Source organism: Rhamphochromis longiceps, linkage group LG6 (assembly GCF_057381845.1).
Source record: "Rhamphochromis longiceps isolate RC_006_pf linkage group LG6, R_longiceps_female_GT1.1, whole genome shotgun sequence".
NCBI classification, from domain to species: Eukaryota; Metazoa; Chordata; class Actinopteri; order Cichliformes; family Cichlidae; genus Rhamphochromis; species Rhamphochromis longiceps.
In genome coordinates this window covers 7,589,937-7,604,474 of record NC_140562.1, presented here as the reverse complement: position 1 = coordinate 7,604,474, position 14,538 = coordinate 7,589,937, and the positions used below count along the sequence as shown (strand labels likewise).

General features: G+C 38.8%; 1 long non-coding RNA gene across 1 annotated transcript; it reads right to left on the bottom strand.

Moving 5' to 3' along the window:
* Positions 1–234: 234 nt before the first annotated feature.
* On the bottom strand, positions 235–11,871 carry LOC146667431 (uncharacterized). The gene is made up of 3 exons (XR_014912066.1): positions 11,539–11,871; positions 10,757–10,827; positions 235–2,716 (listed from the first exon to the last, which is right to left on the bottom strand). It is a non-coding gene; the product is annotated as an uncharacterized LOC146667431 (long non-coding RNA).
* Between the last annotated feature and the right edge of the window lie 2,667 nt (positions 11,872–14,538).

Below are 14,538 nucleotides of genomic sequence, written 5' to 3'. Positions count from 1 at the left end.
AGCCAAATCAACCCCATCATTTACCAAGGGAAAGTTTCTGAAGAGCTGCATGATGAAGGTGTGTGACATGTTGTGTCCAGACAAAACGCAGATTTTGGCAAATGTGAGCCTGAGCAGAAATACGATTGTTAATTGGGTTTGTGAGACGGCCACTGATTTAAGAACACAGTTGTATGAAAGAAGCAAAGACTTTATTGCATACTCTCTTGCTGTGAAACAAAGTACAGACATGATGAACATTACACAGCTGACCATCTTCATCCGTGGAGTGGACTCAAATTTGCGCGTTACAGAGGACATTAAATCAATGCACTGGACAATGACAGGAAAATACATTTTTGAAAACATATGTCAAAGTGTAACTGACATGAAACTGCCCTGGGACAAACTTGTTGGACTTACAAAAAAGTGGACTAGTCGGCAGGATGCAAGTAAAGATGCAGGTGGAGAACTGTACTGGTGAGTTAACAGCATATCACTGTGTCATACAACAGGAAACGCTGTGTGGTAAAGTCCTAAAAATGGAGCATGTAATGAGCACCATAACACAAACTGTAAATTTTATCCGAGCAATTTCAGTCTTTTATGGAGGAAATAGATTCAGAGTTTGCCGACATTTCTCATCATACAGAGGTCCGTTGGCTGAGTTGGGGAAAGTTCTCAATAGAGTTTTTTAGCTCAGCAAGGAAATCTGTCAGTTCATGGACATGGCATGTATGATGCAGTATAGACATTTCAAGTGAAGCTGCTCTTATGGGAGTCACAAATGCACCAGTGCAACTTGCCTCACTTTCCCTGTAGCCAAGTAATGTTGAACCAAGTCAGTGCAACAGTGTTCCCAAATGCGGACATTGCTGATAAATTGAGTGCACTGCGCACTGAGTTCGCACGGCACTTTGGTTTGGTTCAATTCAATTCAATTCAATTCAATTCAATTTTATTTATATATAATAATAATAATAATGGATTGCATTTATATAGCGCTTTTCGGGACCCCTCAAAGCGCTTTACAATACCACTATTCATTCACTCTCACATTCACACACTGGTGAAGGCAAGCTACAGTTGTAGCCACAGCTGCTCTGGGGCAGACTGACAGAGGCGAGGCTGCCATAACGTGCCATCGGCCCCTCTGGCCATCACCAGTAGGCGGTAGGTGAAGTGTCTTGCCCAAGGACACAACGACCGAGACTGTTTGAGCCGGGGCTCGAACCGGCAACCTTCCAATTACAAGACGAACACCCAACTCTTGGGCCACGATCGCCAAATCACAACAAAAGTCGCCTCAAGGCGCTTCATAGATACAGAGAAAAACCCAACAATCATATGACCCCTATGAGCAAGCACTTTGGCGACAGTGGGAAGGAAAAACTCCCTTTTAACAGGAAGAAACCTCCGGCAGAACCAGGCTCAGGGAGGGGCGGGGCCATCTGCTGCGACCGGTTGGGGTGAGAGAAGCACAAAAAGAGATTTTCGAACTGCTTCGCAACCCATTTACAGTTGACATGGAAACTGCACCTGTGCAGATTCAGATGGAGCTGATGGAGCTGCAGTGTAATGGGACACACTCAAGACAAAGTACGACACTGAAGGGCCCGCACAGTTTACTGTTCCATTCCTGAAGCAATGCCCCAGCTCCGTCTACATGCGGCTCAAACCTTATGTATGTTTGGTAGCACATATCTCTGTGAGAAGCTGTTTTCAGTGTTGAAGGTTAACAAAACAGCACACAGGAGTCGTCTCACTGATGAACACCTGCAGTCCATCCTGAGAATCTCTACAACACAAGACCTCACACCAAACTTGAACGAGCTTGTCATCTTAAAAGATGCTAGCTTCTGATCTAGCTCTGACAAAATGGCATAAGAGCAAAGAAAATTGAATGTTATGATTTGTTGGGGGGGGTTTTTTAACTTTTGCTGAAAAGCAGAAATTTTATTTATATTTACAATTTGTTTTTTGCATCATGTTCATATTTTATAGTTTGAATTTGTATCATTTTGACAGGAGACATTTTTATGAAGAGCAAAATATTTTAAGTTTATTTTGTTTTTTTAATATATCATCATCAACTTTATTTATTTAAAGTTTAAAGTTTATATGGCATAATAGCAACAAAATCTCATTGTTTTGATTGTTTTGATTTGTTGTTATTTTAGCGTTTACTTAAAAGCACAATTTTCATTCATTTTTTCTGGGGTTTTTTGGCAGCATGTTCATATTTCTAACTTGCATAATTTTGACAGGATATATTTTTATGAAGAGCAAAATATTTAAAGTTTATTTTTTTCTGGAATAATATTCCTGTCTGTTTTTATTCATATTTATATGTAAAAAACATTTTTTTAGTATGTTCAATAAATGTTTATCTTGTTTGGCCCGCGACCTAAAGTGTGCCTTGAGTTTTGGCCCCCTGTGCAATTGAGTTTGACACCCCTGCCCTAGGGTGTCTCCAGCGGCTCCATTTTTCCATTTTTCCAACACAGTCATTTCATTATTCTTTATTTGATGTTAATGGGGTTCATGTTTTCATTACTGATTGTGCATGTACTTTTTCTTACTTTTTTGTCAGTAATTTCTGTTCATCTTGCTGATTGTATTTGTGAAAAAAAGAATACTAGCTATGACAAACTTTGATGAGGTATCCTTTCTTTTTCCAGAACCTGCAGCCGAATGCCCCACTTCACCTCAGTCCTTAAAGGATAGGATGTACTTCCTGGATACGGAAGAGAAAGAAAAAGAAGACTTGTGTGTTGGATCTTTGCCCCAGCAACGAACTAATATCAGAGAACCACAAAACAGAATGAAGCTAGAGGATAAACCACACAGACTGAAACCTCCGGACTAATCATTATTAGACCCAGACCTGGACTACCAACTTCACCTGTTTCTTCAAATATGCATCTGTTTTGGCTCATTAGACGCTAATGGTGGTAGCTTCTAAATTATTCTACATTATTCCTGTCCAGAGAATAACTCTTAGTAGACCAAATACAGCTGACATTGTGTTCATACCCTGCTGTCTAAACTTTTTGATGGGCATCAACTCTTGCTTCACATTCTTATGTCAGATTAAAACTTTTCAATTAGCTCATTTCCACAAAGTACGGAGCCCTACAAACCAAGAAAATGTGAACATCAGCACATTCATATATAGGTGATTTACAAATTTCTCAGTTTCTAGACTGAGAAACAGGAGCAAAATACATATACTAGTCATATCTATAATCACAACATTGCAAATAATAGTAAAGCAAATAATACAGTTGCTTTATTACTTGTGCTGTCGTTGCAAGACACGCACTCAAGTAACATTAAGTTGTTACCTGACTATTAGAGGAACATTTGCAGACTACATCCTATAGGTTTTAGGTAAATTTGGGAGGACAACTCTTTTTCATATTTCCATAGAAAAAGTTTTGGAACCTTACACAAGCACCTTGAGGCAACTTGCTGTGATTTGGTACTATATGGAATAAAATGGAATTGAATTGAATTACTTTTCCTGACATAATAAAATCCTCTCACAACATCAGAAAATTAAAGTTTGTGAGGTTCTCTGCTTGGGTAATAAGTTTACAGTCCCTATTGTAACAACAGATCCATTGAGAAATAAAATATCATACGGTAGAAGGTATGAGCTCTGAGAAATGGTCTTACTGATGTGTGGTGTAGTGATGTGCTTACTTTGAAAAAAAATTCAGTAAATGGGTTTTTTAAAAAAGGATATGTGCTTCAATGCAACATATCTAGGACTGCTTTCTTCCATTTGTGCAATATCTCTCAAATTTGAAATGAAGCTGAAAAAATAGTTCATGCATTTATTACTTCTGGGCTGGAATTCTGGAATGTGTTATTATGTCCTTAAAATGTATTGAAAAGCCTTTAGTTGATCCAAATTCTGGAGCAAGACTACTGACAGGCTAAAAAGACAGAGCAGGAAAAAATACAGAAATGAACTTAAAATCCTGCTCCTCACATAGAAGCTGGTGAATAATCAGGCCTTATCTTGTCATAATAGCCTTATAGTGCAATATCACCCCATTAGAGCACTTCCCTCTCTGACTGCAGGCTTACTAGTAGTTCCTTGAGTATATAAAAGTAGAAATTGAATGGGAGAAAGTAGAATGGGAGGCAGAGCCTTCAGCTTTAAGGGCCCTCTTCTGTTGAACCAGCTTTCCAGTTAGGATATAGAACACCCTCTATACTTTTAAGATTAGGCTTAAAACTTTCCTTTTTGATTAACCATATAGTTAGGGCTGGATCAGGTGACCCTGAATCCTCACTCAGTTACTCTGGAATACGTGTACTGGCGGATTCCCCATGCTGGGGATGCATTAAGTGTTTTTTCTTCAGTCCTCTTTTTCACCTCACTATGTGTGCCATTATTAGTTATTATGAATTTCTGTCTCTCTTCCACAGCATGTCTTTTGTCCTGTTTTTCTCCTCTCCCCAAGCAGCCACATCAGACAGCCACCCCTCCTTCAGCCGGGTTCTGCAGGAGGTCGCCAAAGTATTTGCTCATAGAGGGTCATTAGATCGTTAAGATTTTCTCTGTTTCTTTGTGTTATTGTAGGGTCTTTACCTTACATTATAAAGCACCTTGAGGCAGCCGTTGTTGTGATGTGGTGCTGCATAAATATAATCAAATTGAATTGTATTGAAAAGGAGATAGAAGAAACATTGTGGGCAAATAGGTTTTCAAGTAGTTTGAACTAAGAGTGATGTCTCATTTCCTTCTAATCTGATACCAAGTAACTTAATGTGCTTTGAAAATCAAAATAAAAAAGTGTATTTCAAATTATACCTTGAATAAAAGACATCATACTACCTTTTCTTATTTTTTAATTATGAAAAATTATCATACAAGAAATAAAAAATCTGAAAAGTCAATGGTTATATTTAAAAATATTTAATTAACAATCACTCACAACACATGTGACTGACTGAAAATAATAATAAAGCTGGGAAACATTTTATAAATACATGTTATCATCTTACTATCCTTACCTAAACCTTGTTTTACCCCATGTACGTTGTATTTTTTAACGACACCTAGCCTATATAATCCACTTTAAACCTTACCTGACTAAATCTGAGCCAATTGGATTGATGTGAGGTGATCTCTGGGACACACTCCAATCTAAACTCATACATCTTTGTATTATAGCATGTATTTATTTCATTACTTATTTCATAACCATGTTAATCAGTGTACATTTGAACAAATGGGAATTCAGTAGTTTTAAGGATGAAGTGAATTAACATTACTAAAACTCGACACAAAAACCTAAGCCTAGACATTAATCATTTTCCAAAATTTATCAACAGTGCTACACGTCGCCAACAGCTCCACATTTTCTTCCTCTGTACCTGGATAGTGCAATGTCAGACTTGCCCTTTACAGCACCTGTCCCTCTCCTTCTCTTCAGTTCGCCTCATCATAATCTCATCATATTCGGTGTTATAATTTGCTTTTGATAGTATATGACAAGGTTTGTGGTCTTGCCACGTGTCACAAACCAAGTCTTGGCTGTTTATGGAGCTGAAAAAGCTCCGCTTATGCGTATGCTTATGATCAGCCATTATTGTCAACTGAGGGATTGAACGCACATAAGCCTTGATGCATTTACACATGCATATTTCACATATCACAATGACAGAGGAAGAAGTAGTTCCTACCAATCATTTAGACGATCCAAATAATATATTTATTTTCCACTGTGTTCCTGTTAACTACAACCAAAAATTTAGCCCAAATGACTGCAATATTAATATTTTAATATAAAAATCTGTTTTAGAACATAAATATCTGGATCAGAAGAATCAATATTTCAATATCGATTCGATTTGATTTTAAAAGTGAGAACACTGTCATTTTAACACATTAATCTCTGTTAAGGATTCCTAGGGTAGACACCTGTCAGAATCGCTTATTCTAGGTAAAATAAAGGCTCTTTATGCATCTTCACAAAGAAAGGTTTGATTCATTAAGAGACAGTTTTCTGCTAGTAGACTATAGGAGATAGAATAAACTTCTTGTGCAAATACATTTTCAAGCAGTTTGAACTAAGATTTTAAAATTATACTCAAAATGAAAAAGAAACTGACAAATTTCTGGGAGAACAGTGTTGTTTCAACACACGAACCGCTGTTAAGGATTCTTAACATAGACACCTATCAGACTCTCTTGTTCTAGGTATAATAATTCAATTCAATTCAATTTTATTTATATAGCGCCAAATCACAACAAAAGTCGCCTCAAGGTGCTTTATATTGTACAGTGGATCCTATAATAACAGATACAGAGAAAAAACCAACAATCATATGACCCCCTATGAGCAAGCACTTTGGCGACAGTGGGAAGGAAAAACTCCCTTTTAACAGGAAGAAACCTCCGGCAGAACCAGGCTCAGGGAGGGGCGGGGCCATCTGCTGCGACCGGTTGGGGTGAGAGAAGGAAGACAGGATAAAAGACACGCCGTGGAAGAGAGACAGAGATTAATAACAGATATGATTCAATGCAGAGAGGTCTTTAACACATAGTGAGTGAGAAAGGTGACTGGAAAGGAAAAACTCAACGCATCATGGGAATCCCCGGCAGCCTACGTCTATTGCAGCATAACTAAGGGAGGATTCAGGGTCACCTGGTCCAGCCCTAACTATATGCTTTAGCAAAAAGGAAAGTTTGAAGCCTAATCTTAAAAGTAGAGATAGTGTCTGTCTCCTGAATCCAAACTGGAAGCTGGTTCCACAGAAGAGGGGCCTGAAAACTGAAGGCTCTCCCTCCCATTCTACTTTTAAATACTCTAGGAACAACAAGTAGGACTGCAGAGCGAGAGCGAAGTGCTCTAATTGGGTGATATGGTACTACAAGGTCATTAAGATAAGATGGGGCCTGATTATTTAAGACCTTGTATGTGAGGAGCAGGATTTTGAATTCAATTCTGGATTTAACAGGAAGCCAATGAAGGGAAGCCAAAACAGGAGAAATATGCTCTCTCTTTCTAGTCCCTGTCAGGACTCTTGCTGCAGCATTTTGGATTAGCTGAAGGCTTTTCAGTGAGTTTTTTGTACTTCCTGATAATAATGAATTACAGCCGTCCAGCCTGGAAGTAATAAATGCATGAACTAGTTTTTCAGCGTCACTCTGAGACAGGATATTTCTAATTTTAGAGATGTTGCGCAAATGGAAGAAAGCAGTCTTACATATTTGTTTAATATGTGCGTTGAAGGACATGTCCTGGTCAAAAATGACTCCAAGGTTCCTCACAGCTTTACTGGAGGCCAAGGTAATGCCATCCAGAGTAAGAATCTGGTTAGATACCATATTTCTAAGATTTTCAGGGCCGAGTACAATAACCTCAGTTTTATCTGAATTAAGAAGCAGAAAGTTAGCGGCCATCCAGGTCTTTATGTCTTTAAGACATTCCTGCAGTTTAACTAATTGGTGTGTGTTATCTGGCTTCATCGACAGATAGAGCTGGGTGTCATCAGCATAGCAGTGTAAATGTATGCTATGTCTTCTAATGATGCTGCCTAAGGGAAGCACGTATAATGTAAACAGAATTGGTCCTAGCACTGAACCCTGTGGAACTCCATAATTAACCTCAGTGTGTGAAGAGGACTCTCCATTTACATGAACAAATTGGAGTCTATTAGATAGATATGATACAAACCACTGCAGCACAGTACCTGTAATACCTACAGCATGCTCTAATCATTCTAATAGGATATTATGGTCGACAGTATCGAACGCTGCACTGAGGTCTAGCAGGACAAGCACAGAGATGAGTCCACTGTCAGAGGCCATAAGAAGATCATTTGTAACCTTCACTAAAGCTGTTTCTGTGCTGTGATGAGCTCTGAAACCTGACTGAAACTCTTCAAATAAGCCATTCCTCTGCAGATGATCAGTTAGCTGTTTGACAACTACTCTTTCAAGGATTTTTGATATGAAAGGAAGGTTGGAGATTGGCCTATAATTAGCTAAGACTGCTGGGTCTAGAGATGGCTTTTTGAGTAAAGGTTTAACTACAGCCAGCTTGAAGGCCTGTGGTACATAGCCAATTATTAGAGATAGGTTGATCATATTTAAGATTGAAGAATTAATTAATGGCAGGACTTCTTTGAGCAGTTTTGTAGGAATGGGGTCTAAAAGACACGTTGATGGTTTGGAGGAAGTAATTATTGAAGTTAACACAGAAAGATCAATTAGAGAAAAAGAGTCTAACTTAACATCAATGGTACTAAGAGTAGCTGTAGATAATATTACATCTGTGGGATGATTATTGGTAATTTTTCCTCTAATGATAAAAATTTTATTTGTGAAGAAGTTCATGAAGTCATTACTAGTTAACGTTAAAGGGATGGTTGGCTCAAAAGAGCTCTGACTTTTTGTCAGCCTGGCTACAGTGCTGAAGAGAAACCTGGGGTTGTTCTTATTTTCTTCAATCAGTGATGAATAGTAAGATGTTCTGGCTTTGCAGAGGGCTTTCTTATAAAGCAGCAAACTATTTCTCCAGGCTAAATGATGATCCTCTAAATTTGTGACATGCCATTTCCTCTCCAGATTACGAGTCATCTGCTTTAGGGTACGTGTTTGAGAATTATACCACAGAGTCAGGTACTTCTGATTAGAGACCTTAGTTTTCACAGGAGCTACAGTATCCAGAGTCGTACGTAGTGAGGAGGTGAAATTATTAACAAGATAATCGACCTCTGTTGGGGTAGCGTTCAGATAGCTGCTCTGCTCTATGTTGGTACAGGGCATTGAAGATGATAACAGTGGGTGGATTATATTCTTAAACTTAGTTACAGCGCTTTCAGAAAGACATCTACTTTGATAAAGTCTACTCTCCACTGCTGTGTAATCAATTATTGTAAATGTAAATGTTATCAGGAAATGATCAGACAGGAGAGGGTTTTCAGGAAACACTGTTAAATGTTCAGTTTCTATGCCATATGTTAAAACAAGATCTAGAGTGTGATTAAAGTGGTGGGTGGGTTCTTTTACAGTTTGAGAGAAACCAATTGAGTCTAATAACAGATTAAATGCCATGTTGAGGCTGTCATTTTTAGCATCTACATGAATGTTAAAATCACCCACAATAATTATTTTATCTGAGCTCAGAACTAAATTAGATATAAAGTCTGAGAAATCAGACAGAAACTCTGTGTAAGGCCCAGGTGGACGATAGATGATAACAAGTAAGACTGGTTTCTGAGTTTTACAACTGGGGTGGACAATGTTAAGCATCAGGCTTTCAAATGAATTAAAAGTCTGTCTTGGTCTTTCATTAATCATAAAAACAAATCAGCAGATCCACAAATTATGAATACAGTCTTTTCAGCTATAGAGGTAAAGGTATACTTCATGCACTTATCAGCATACAGTTTAAAGGCTTGCATTTAAACTGCATTGGTGCACACTTGGGCATCTTTTGTTTAACATGGTTATACCATTGTGAATTTTGCTATTTAAATATACTCAAGAGTCTATCGTGTGTTGCATATGTGTGACATCCAGCTAAAAATCGAAAATATATATTTTTAAATCAGTAACTTTGCAAATTTAGAGGAAATGTTTTTGGACAACAAATGAGTCGCCTTTTAGACAGGGTTTGAATAATTAGCGCTGACAGCCATTTATGAAGCGACGGCTATAACAGACATACTTACCGTGTGAAAGGACCGCGGATGTCTTGGAGCAGTGAAGCATGCTGTATTGTTGCTTTTCTCTTATGCATAAGCAACGCCAGCCTGTCGAGGCATCAACTGGCCTTTCTGCCGGCTGACTGGTCCCTCAGCTTTCATGCTGGGATCTGCAGCACAACTTCGCTCTGGCCACTGGGGCACGGCAAAACTTGCAAGTCCTAGTTTTGGTTCTTCACTGCTCGCAGAGAATTAACAATGGTGGCTTCTGAAGTGAGCGAGCTTTATTGCGACAGTGATGTACCAAACAAAGGAAGGGGTGGCGAGAAACAGAACTGAAAACACTCTAAACTGGGGAAACTAAAACTTAAACAACAAAACCTGAACGTCAGTGAGGGTACCTTGCAGGGAGGACAGCGCGGGGAGAATGCACAGGGAGACGGAGGAAGATACACAGGCAGACTCAGAGGCGGAGCCAGACATTTGAAACACCCGGGGCTTAGCCCTAAAGGGTAGTATGCATGTGGTATTTTTATTTATTTATTTATTTATTTATTTTGGGGGGGGGGTTAGAAATGACTGAAAGATTAATAGGCTCTGTTTTGAGTTTTGTTCAAAAAAGAATGACTTCATATAGGGAAAAATATATATCACATGTGCAGGACATCTTAAACTAGTTTTTTAATTAAGCAGCAAGGCAGAACAAAGTCGGGGCTGTATCAAGACACAGGGACTAAACCCCAATTCAACCAGACCCAGAACTGATCCGGAATTAAAACAGGACTACAACAGTTCAAAATCAGGACTACTGAGGACTTAACCAAGACAGAACCAGAATCAGAACTAGATGATAGTAGCACTAAAAATCATCATAGACCTGCACTACACTTATTTTTTAATTCCACCAAAGTACAATATTTAGATTGAGAAAAGTTTATATAATTATTTATCCTTGTTGTGCGAACAAGCCTGCATAACTTAATAAATATAGAATTTGAAAAATAGCAAACCTAAAAAGAAACACTAGGTACAAGATACATGAGGACCTATGATACGGTGATACTTTTGGTAAACAACCATTTGACTAACATGTGTGTCTCACCTGCTCTTGTTCATCTCTGTTCTGTCCTCATTCTCCATCTCCCTCTCTGTTCCTCTCTCTCTCTCTTTGTGCTGACAATCATCAAATATACAGTTGAAACCACATATTTATGTACTGTTCAGATCAAAACACAAACACTTTTTAATTGTAACATCAAATCGGACTAAATGTTTATTTTTTTAGATTGATAAATATAAAAAACATATTTGTTAACTTTAAGAGTAAAGAGAGAAACTATCTGTATTTCTTAATTGCAAATGGCACCAAATTGTATTCAAATTGAGCCACACTTATGGAGCTCCACAGTTCTTTTCCTGGTGTTTTGGTTGACATCTCTTGATTTTCCCATTTCAAAAAAACAGGCTCTGTGTTTTGCCTTATATGCATCCACAGCTGTGCCACCAGTTTACTCACATGGACTCTACTAACCTATCAGAAGCTTCTTCAGCTCAGAATGGAATCGTCTGGAGTTTCTTACTAATTAACAATAAACTTAATGTATATGTACTCCTAAATTTGATCAAAGTGATAAAAAATAGACAGCTCTGTCTCTCTTTATTCTGACATTTAACTAATTCAAAATATATTTCAATATTTATCTAAAACAAAAGTTTACTCTAAATTGATGTTGTACAGTAAAAATGTTTTATGTTTTCTCCCTAAAGTGTATGTAAATATCTGGTTACAAATGTGAATATCCTGCTGTGTACTGAAATCCCTCTTGTTTTGCATAGAAATATACTGAACAACATACAAAGCATAATATATAAAATAACATTTACCTGAGTTTTTTCTTTGAAAGAAGCCTCTAATGTCCATTCTTATATTTCAGTACATAACTGAAACCGATTTAGTCGGGGAGGGTAAGAACTGAAAATATGAAATAAACACACGTAAGCTAAGACTCTAAAAAAATAGCATTTGTTCGGCTTTTCATTTCGCCATTTGTTGATTCACTTGAAGAGCGAGTAACGTAATATTGGTCAAGTGATCAGTTTGATATCAATCTTTCGTGATGCACCGTCATATTTACATTATTTGTACGGTATGAATGATTTTCATTGGTAACTGGTCAAACTTAAGCTCTCCTTAGTATGGCTGGCTCCGTTTCTCCAACAGCGCACACAGGCAGCAGCTGCCCCGCCCCCTCGCTCAGTCACTTAGTGCCTGAGCTCGGATCATACCAATATCAGGGGGGGATTCACGCACAGTCGTAAATTCCCACAGTGTGCACTATGTGCTTCGAATATTGTGTGTACTTTTTGTTTTATACAGTTGTCAGCCAGACATCTAACTATGAAAAAATTACACTCCAAAAGACCCCGGGCTTCTGACAAAACAACCCGGGCTTAAGCCCAGTAAGCCACCCCCACGCTCCGCCCCTGGGCAGACTGGTAAAGTGAGCCGTCATTTGTGAGCCGCGGTCAAGCCAGCCGCCTCCTATCCGCCGCATAAATTTTTACACCAGTCTTTACGGTAGCGCCTTTTCGCTTTATATCCTGATTGAAAGCCTAGACTCGCGCACACATGCACGCGCGTGAACAGTCACACGCACGCGCGCACACAAATTACAATGGAACAGCCCAATACAGCCATCGTGACAGTCTGGTTGCATATTCAAAAATTCATTAAAAATCATTCTTAAAAGTTGATGCCAAGCTTTCAACACAATCCTCTTCTCGGACACCTACTTTACCTCTGGGCCAGTTTTTACCCAGATTTACTGTAATATTACTCAGAAATCACAGTAAACTCATATTCAGTGCAATACAGTCAATGCACTACAATTATGTTTATTTCAAAAATTCATTAAAAGTCATCCTGAATAGTTGAGGTCCAACTTTCAACACATCCCTCCTCTGGGACACCTACTGTACCTGTGTGCCAATTTTCATCCAGATTTACTGTAGAATTCCTCAGAAATTAAAGGAAATTTATATTCAATTCAATACAGTCAATACAATAGAATTATGTCAATTTTCAAAAATTCATTAAAAATCATCCTGAGTAGTTGATGTACAACTTTCAACACATCCCCCCTCTGGGACACCTACTGTACCTGTGTGCCAAGTTTCATCCAGATTTACTGTAGAATTCCTCAGAAATTAATGGAAACATTTATTCAATTCAATACAGTCAATACACTACAATTATGGAAATTTCAAAAATTCATTAAAAATCATCCATAATAGTTGAGGTCCAACTTTCAACACTTTCTTACTCTGGGCGTCCTACCGTACCTCTGGGCCAAGTTACATCTCAATTCACTGTAATCTTTATCAAAAATTGAAAGAACAATTATATGTCAATGCTGGATGTGTGTCCTTTCAAAGTGACACTAAATAACAGAACTCAGGCACATCAGGGAATAATCCAAAAGGCGGATTTATTAAACAAAAACAACATACAAAATATCTCTAACCCATACTACATAACCTAAAAAGAAACAAAGGGACACTTAGAAGCACAAGGAAACAATACTGAAAGGGCAAGAGACACAGTCCAAACATAATCCACAACTAAAATGCCAAAAGAACAAGTCATCCCACATAGCAGACGGGTCTTGCCTGGATCTGGTGTCAAGCCGGCACTGCTGGCTGACTTCTGGCATGGTAAGATGGCACTGTTTATGTGATGGCATGCCACATTTGGCCTGATTGGGTGAATGTGACATGTTGTATAGAGCACTTTGAGTAATATGGGTGAGTAAAAAAGTGCTGTATGAGAATCAGTCCATTCACTGTCTGAACAGAGTTTCGTCATGTCACTTTTGCACTATTATGTTCCAGCACATGTTGTTATTACATGGCTTACATGGCTAAGGTACACATTAGGCTGACATCTGGGGCCAGAGCTGAAACTGTTCTGGGCCAGCACAGGGCCAGCAGTGTGTCTGCAACTGGCCTTGTGCTGGCTCATGTGTGGGCCACCTCTGGTAAACCAGATCTGGGCCACCATAGGGCCGTCATTCTTTGCGGTACGCAGGCCATGTGTAAGCACATTGTGTGGGACAGATCCAGGCCATACCAATTTTGCTATGTGGGAGGAATTATGTAAAAATAGAAACATCATAAAAATGAAAATGAACATAAAGTAAAATGTACTGAAAAGAACATCAGTATGGCCATCATTATTTGCTTGGAAAGTCTAAAGTTCCATGGCTTTGAACAGCCAGAGAACGCAATGCCCAGCTTAGAATGACTAAAAGTAACTTCTTTTAACATTCTGTCATTCTGCTTCTATATCAAAAATCCACTAAAAATAGTCATTTGAAAAAAAATATTCGCCACTTTTCATCAGTTTGGGTTCCTCTGTTTATAGCAATTTTTAGAAAAGAACCCAATACCTTTGTCACTATACAGTTGTACAGTGAGATACAGAGCATCTCCTACTCATTGCAAACATGCTGGGAGGGTGGCTCTATCCGCCTTAGTGCAGCTGCTGTACCATACTGTGATGCAGTAAGTTAGTAGGCTCTCAATGGGCGAGTGGTGGAAGGGTGAGCTGTAGTCCACAAAGAGCATTCTGGCGTAGCTCTGCCACTGTTCTAGGTGACTCAGCACCGAGTGGAGGGTGATGGCATCTTCTGTGAATCTGTTTGCACGGTATGCAAACTGGTGGGGGTCGAATTCTGGGGGGAGGTAATCCTTGGTGGTGCTGAAGGACTAGTCTCTCAAAGCATTTCATGATTACCGGTGTGAGGGCCACAGGGCAATAATAGTTCAGGCTGGTGATGGGAGACTTCTTTGGCACTGGGATGATTGTGGCTGATTTTAGACAGG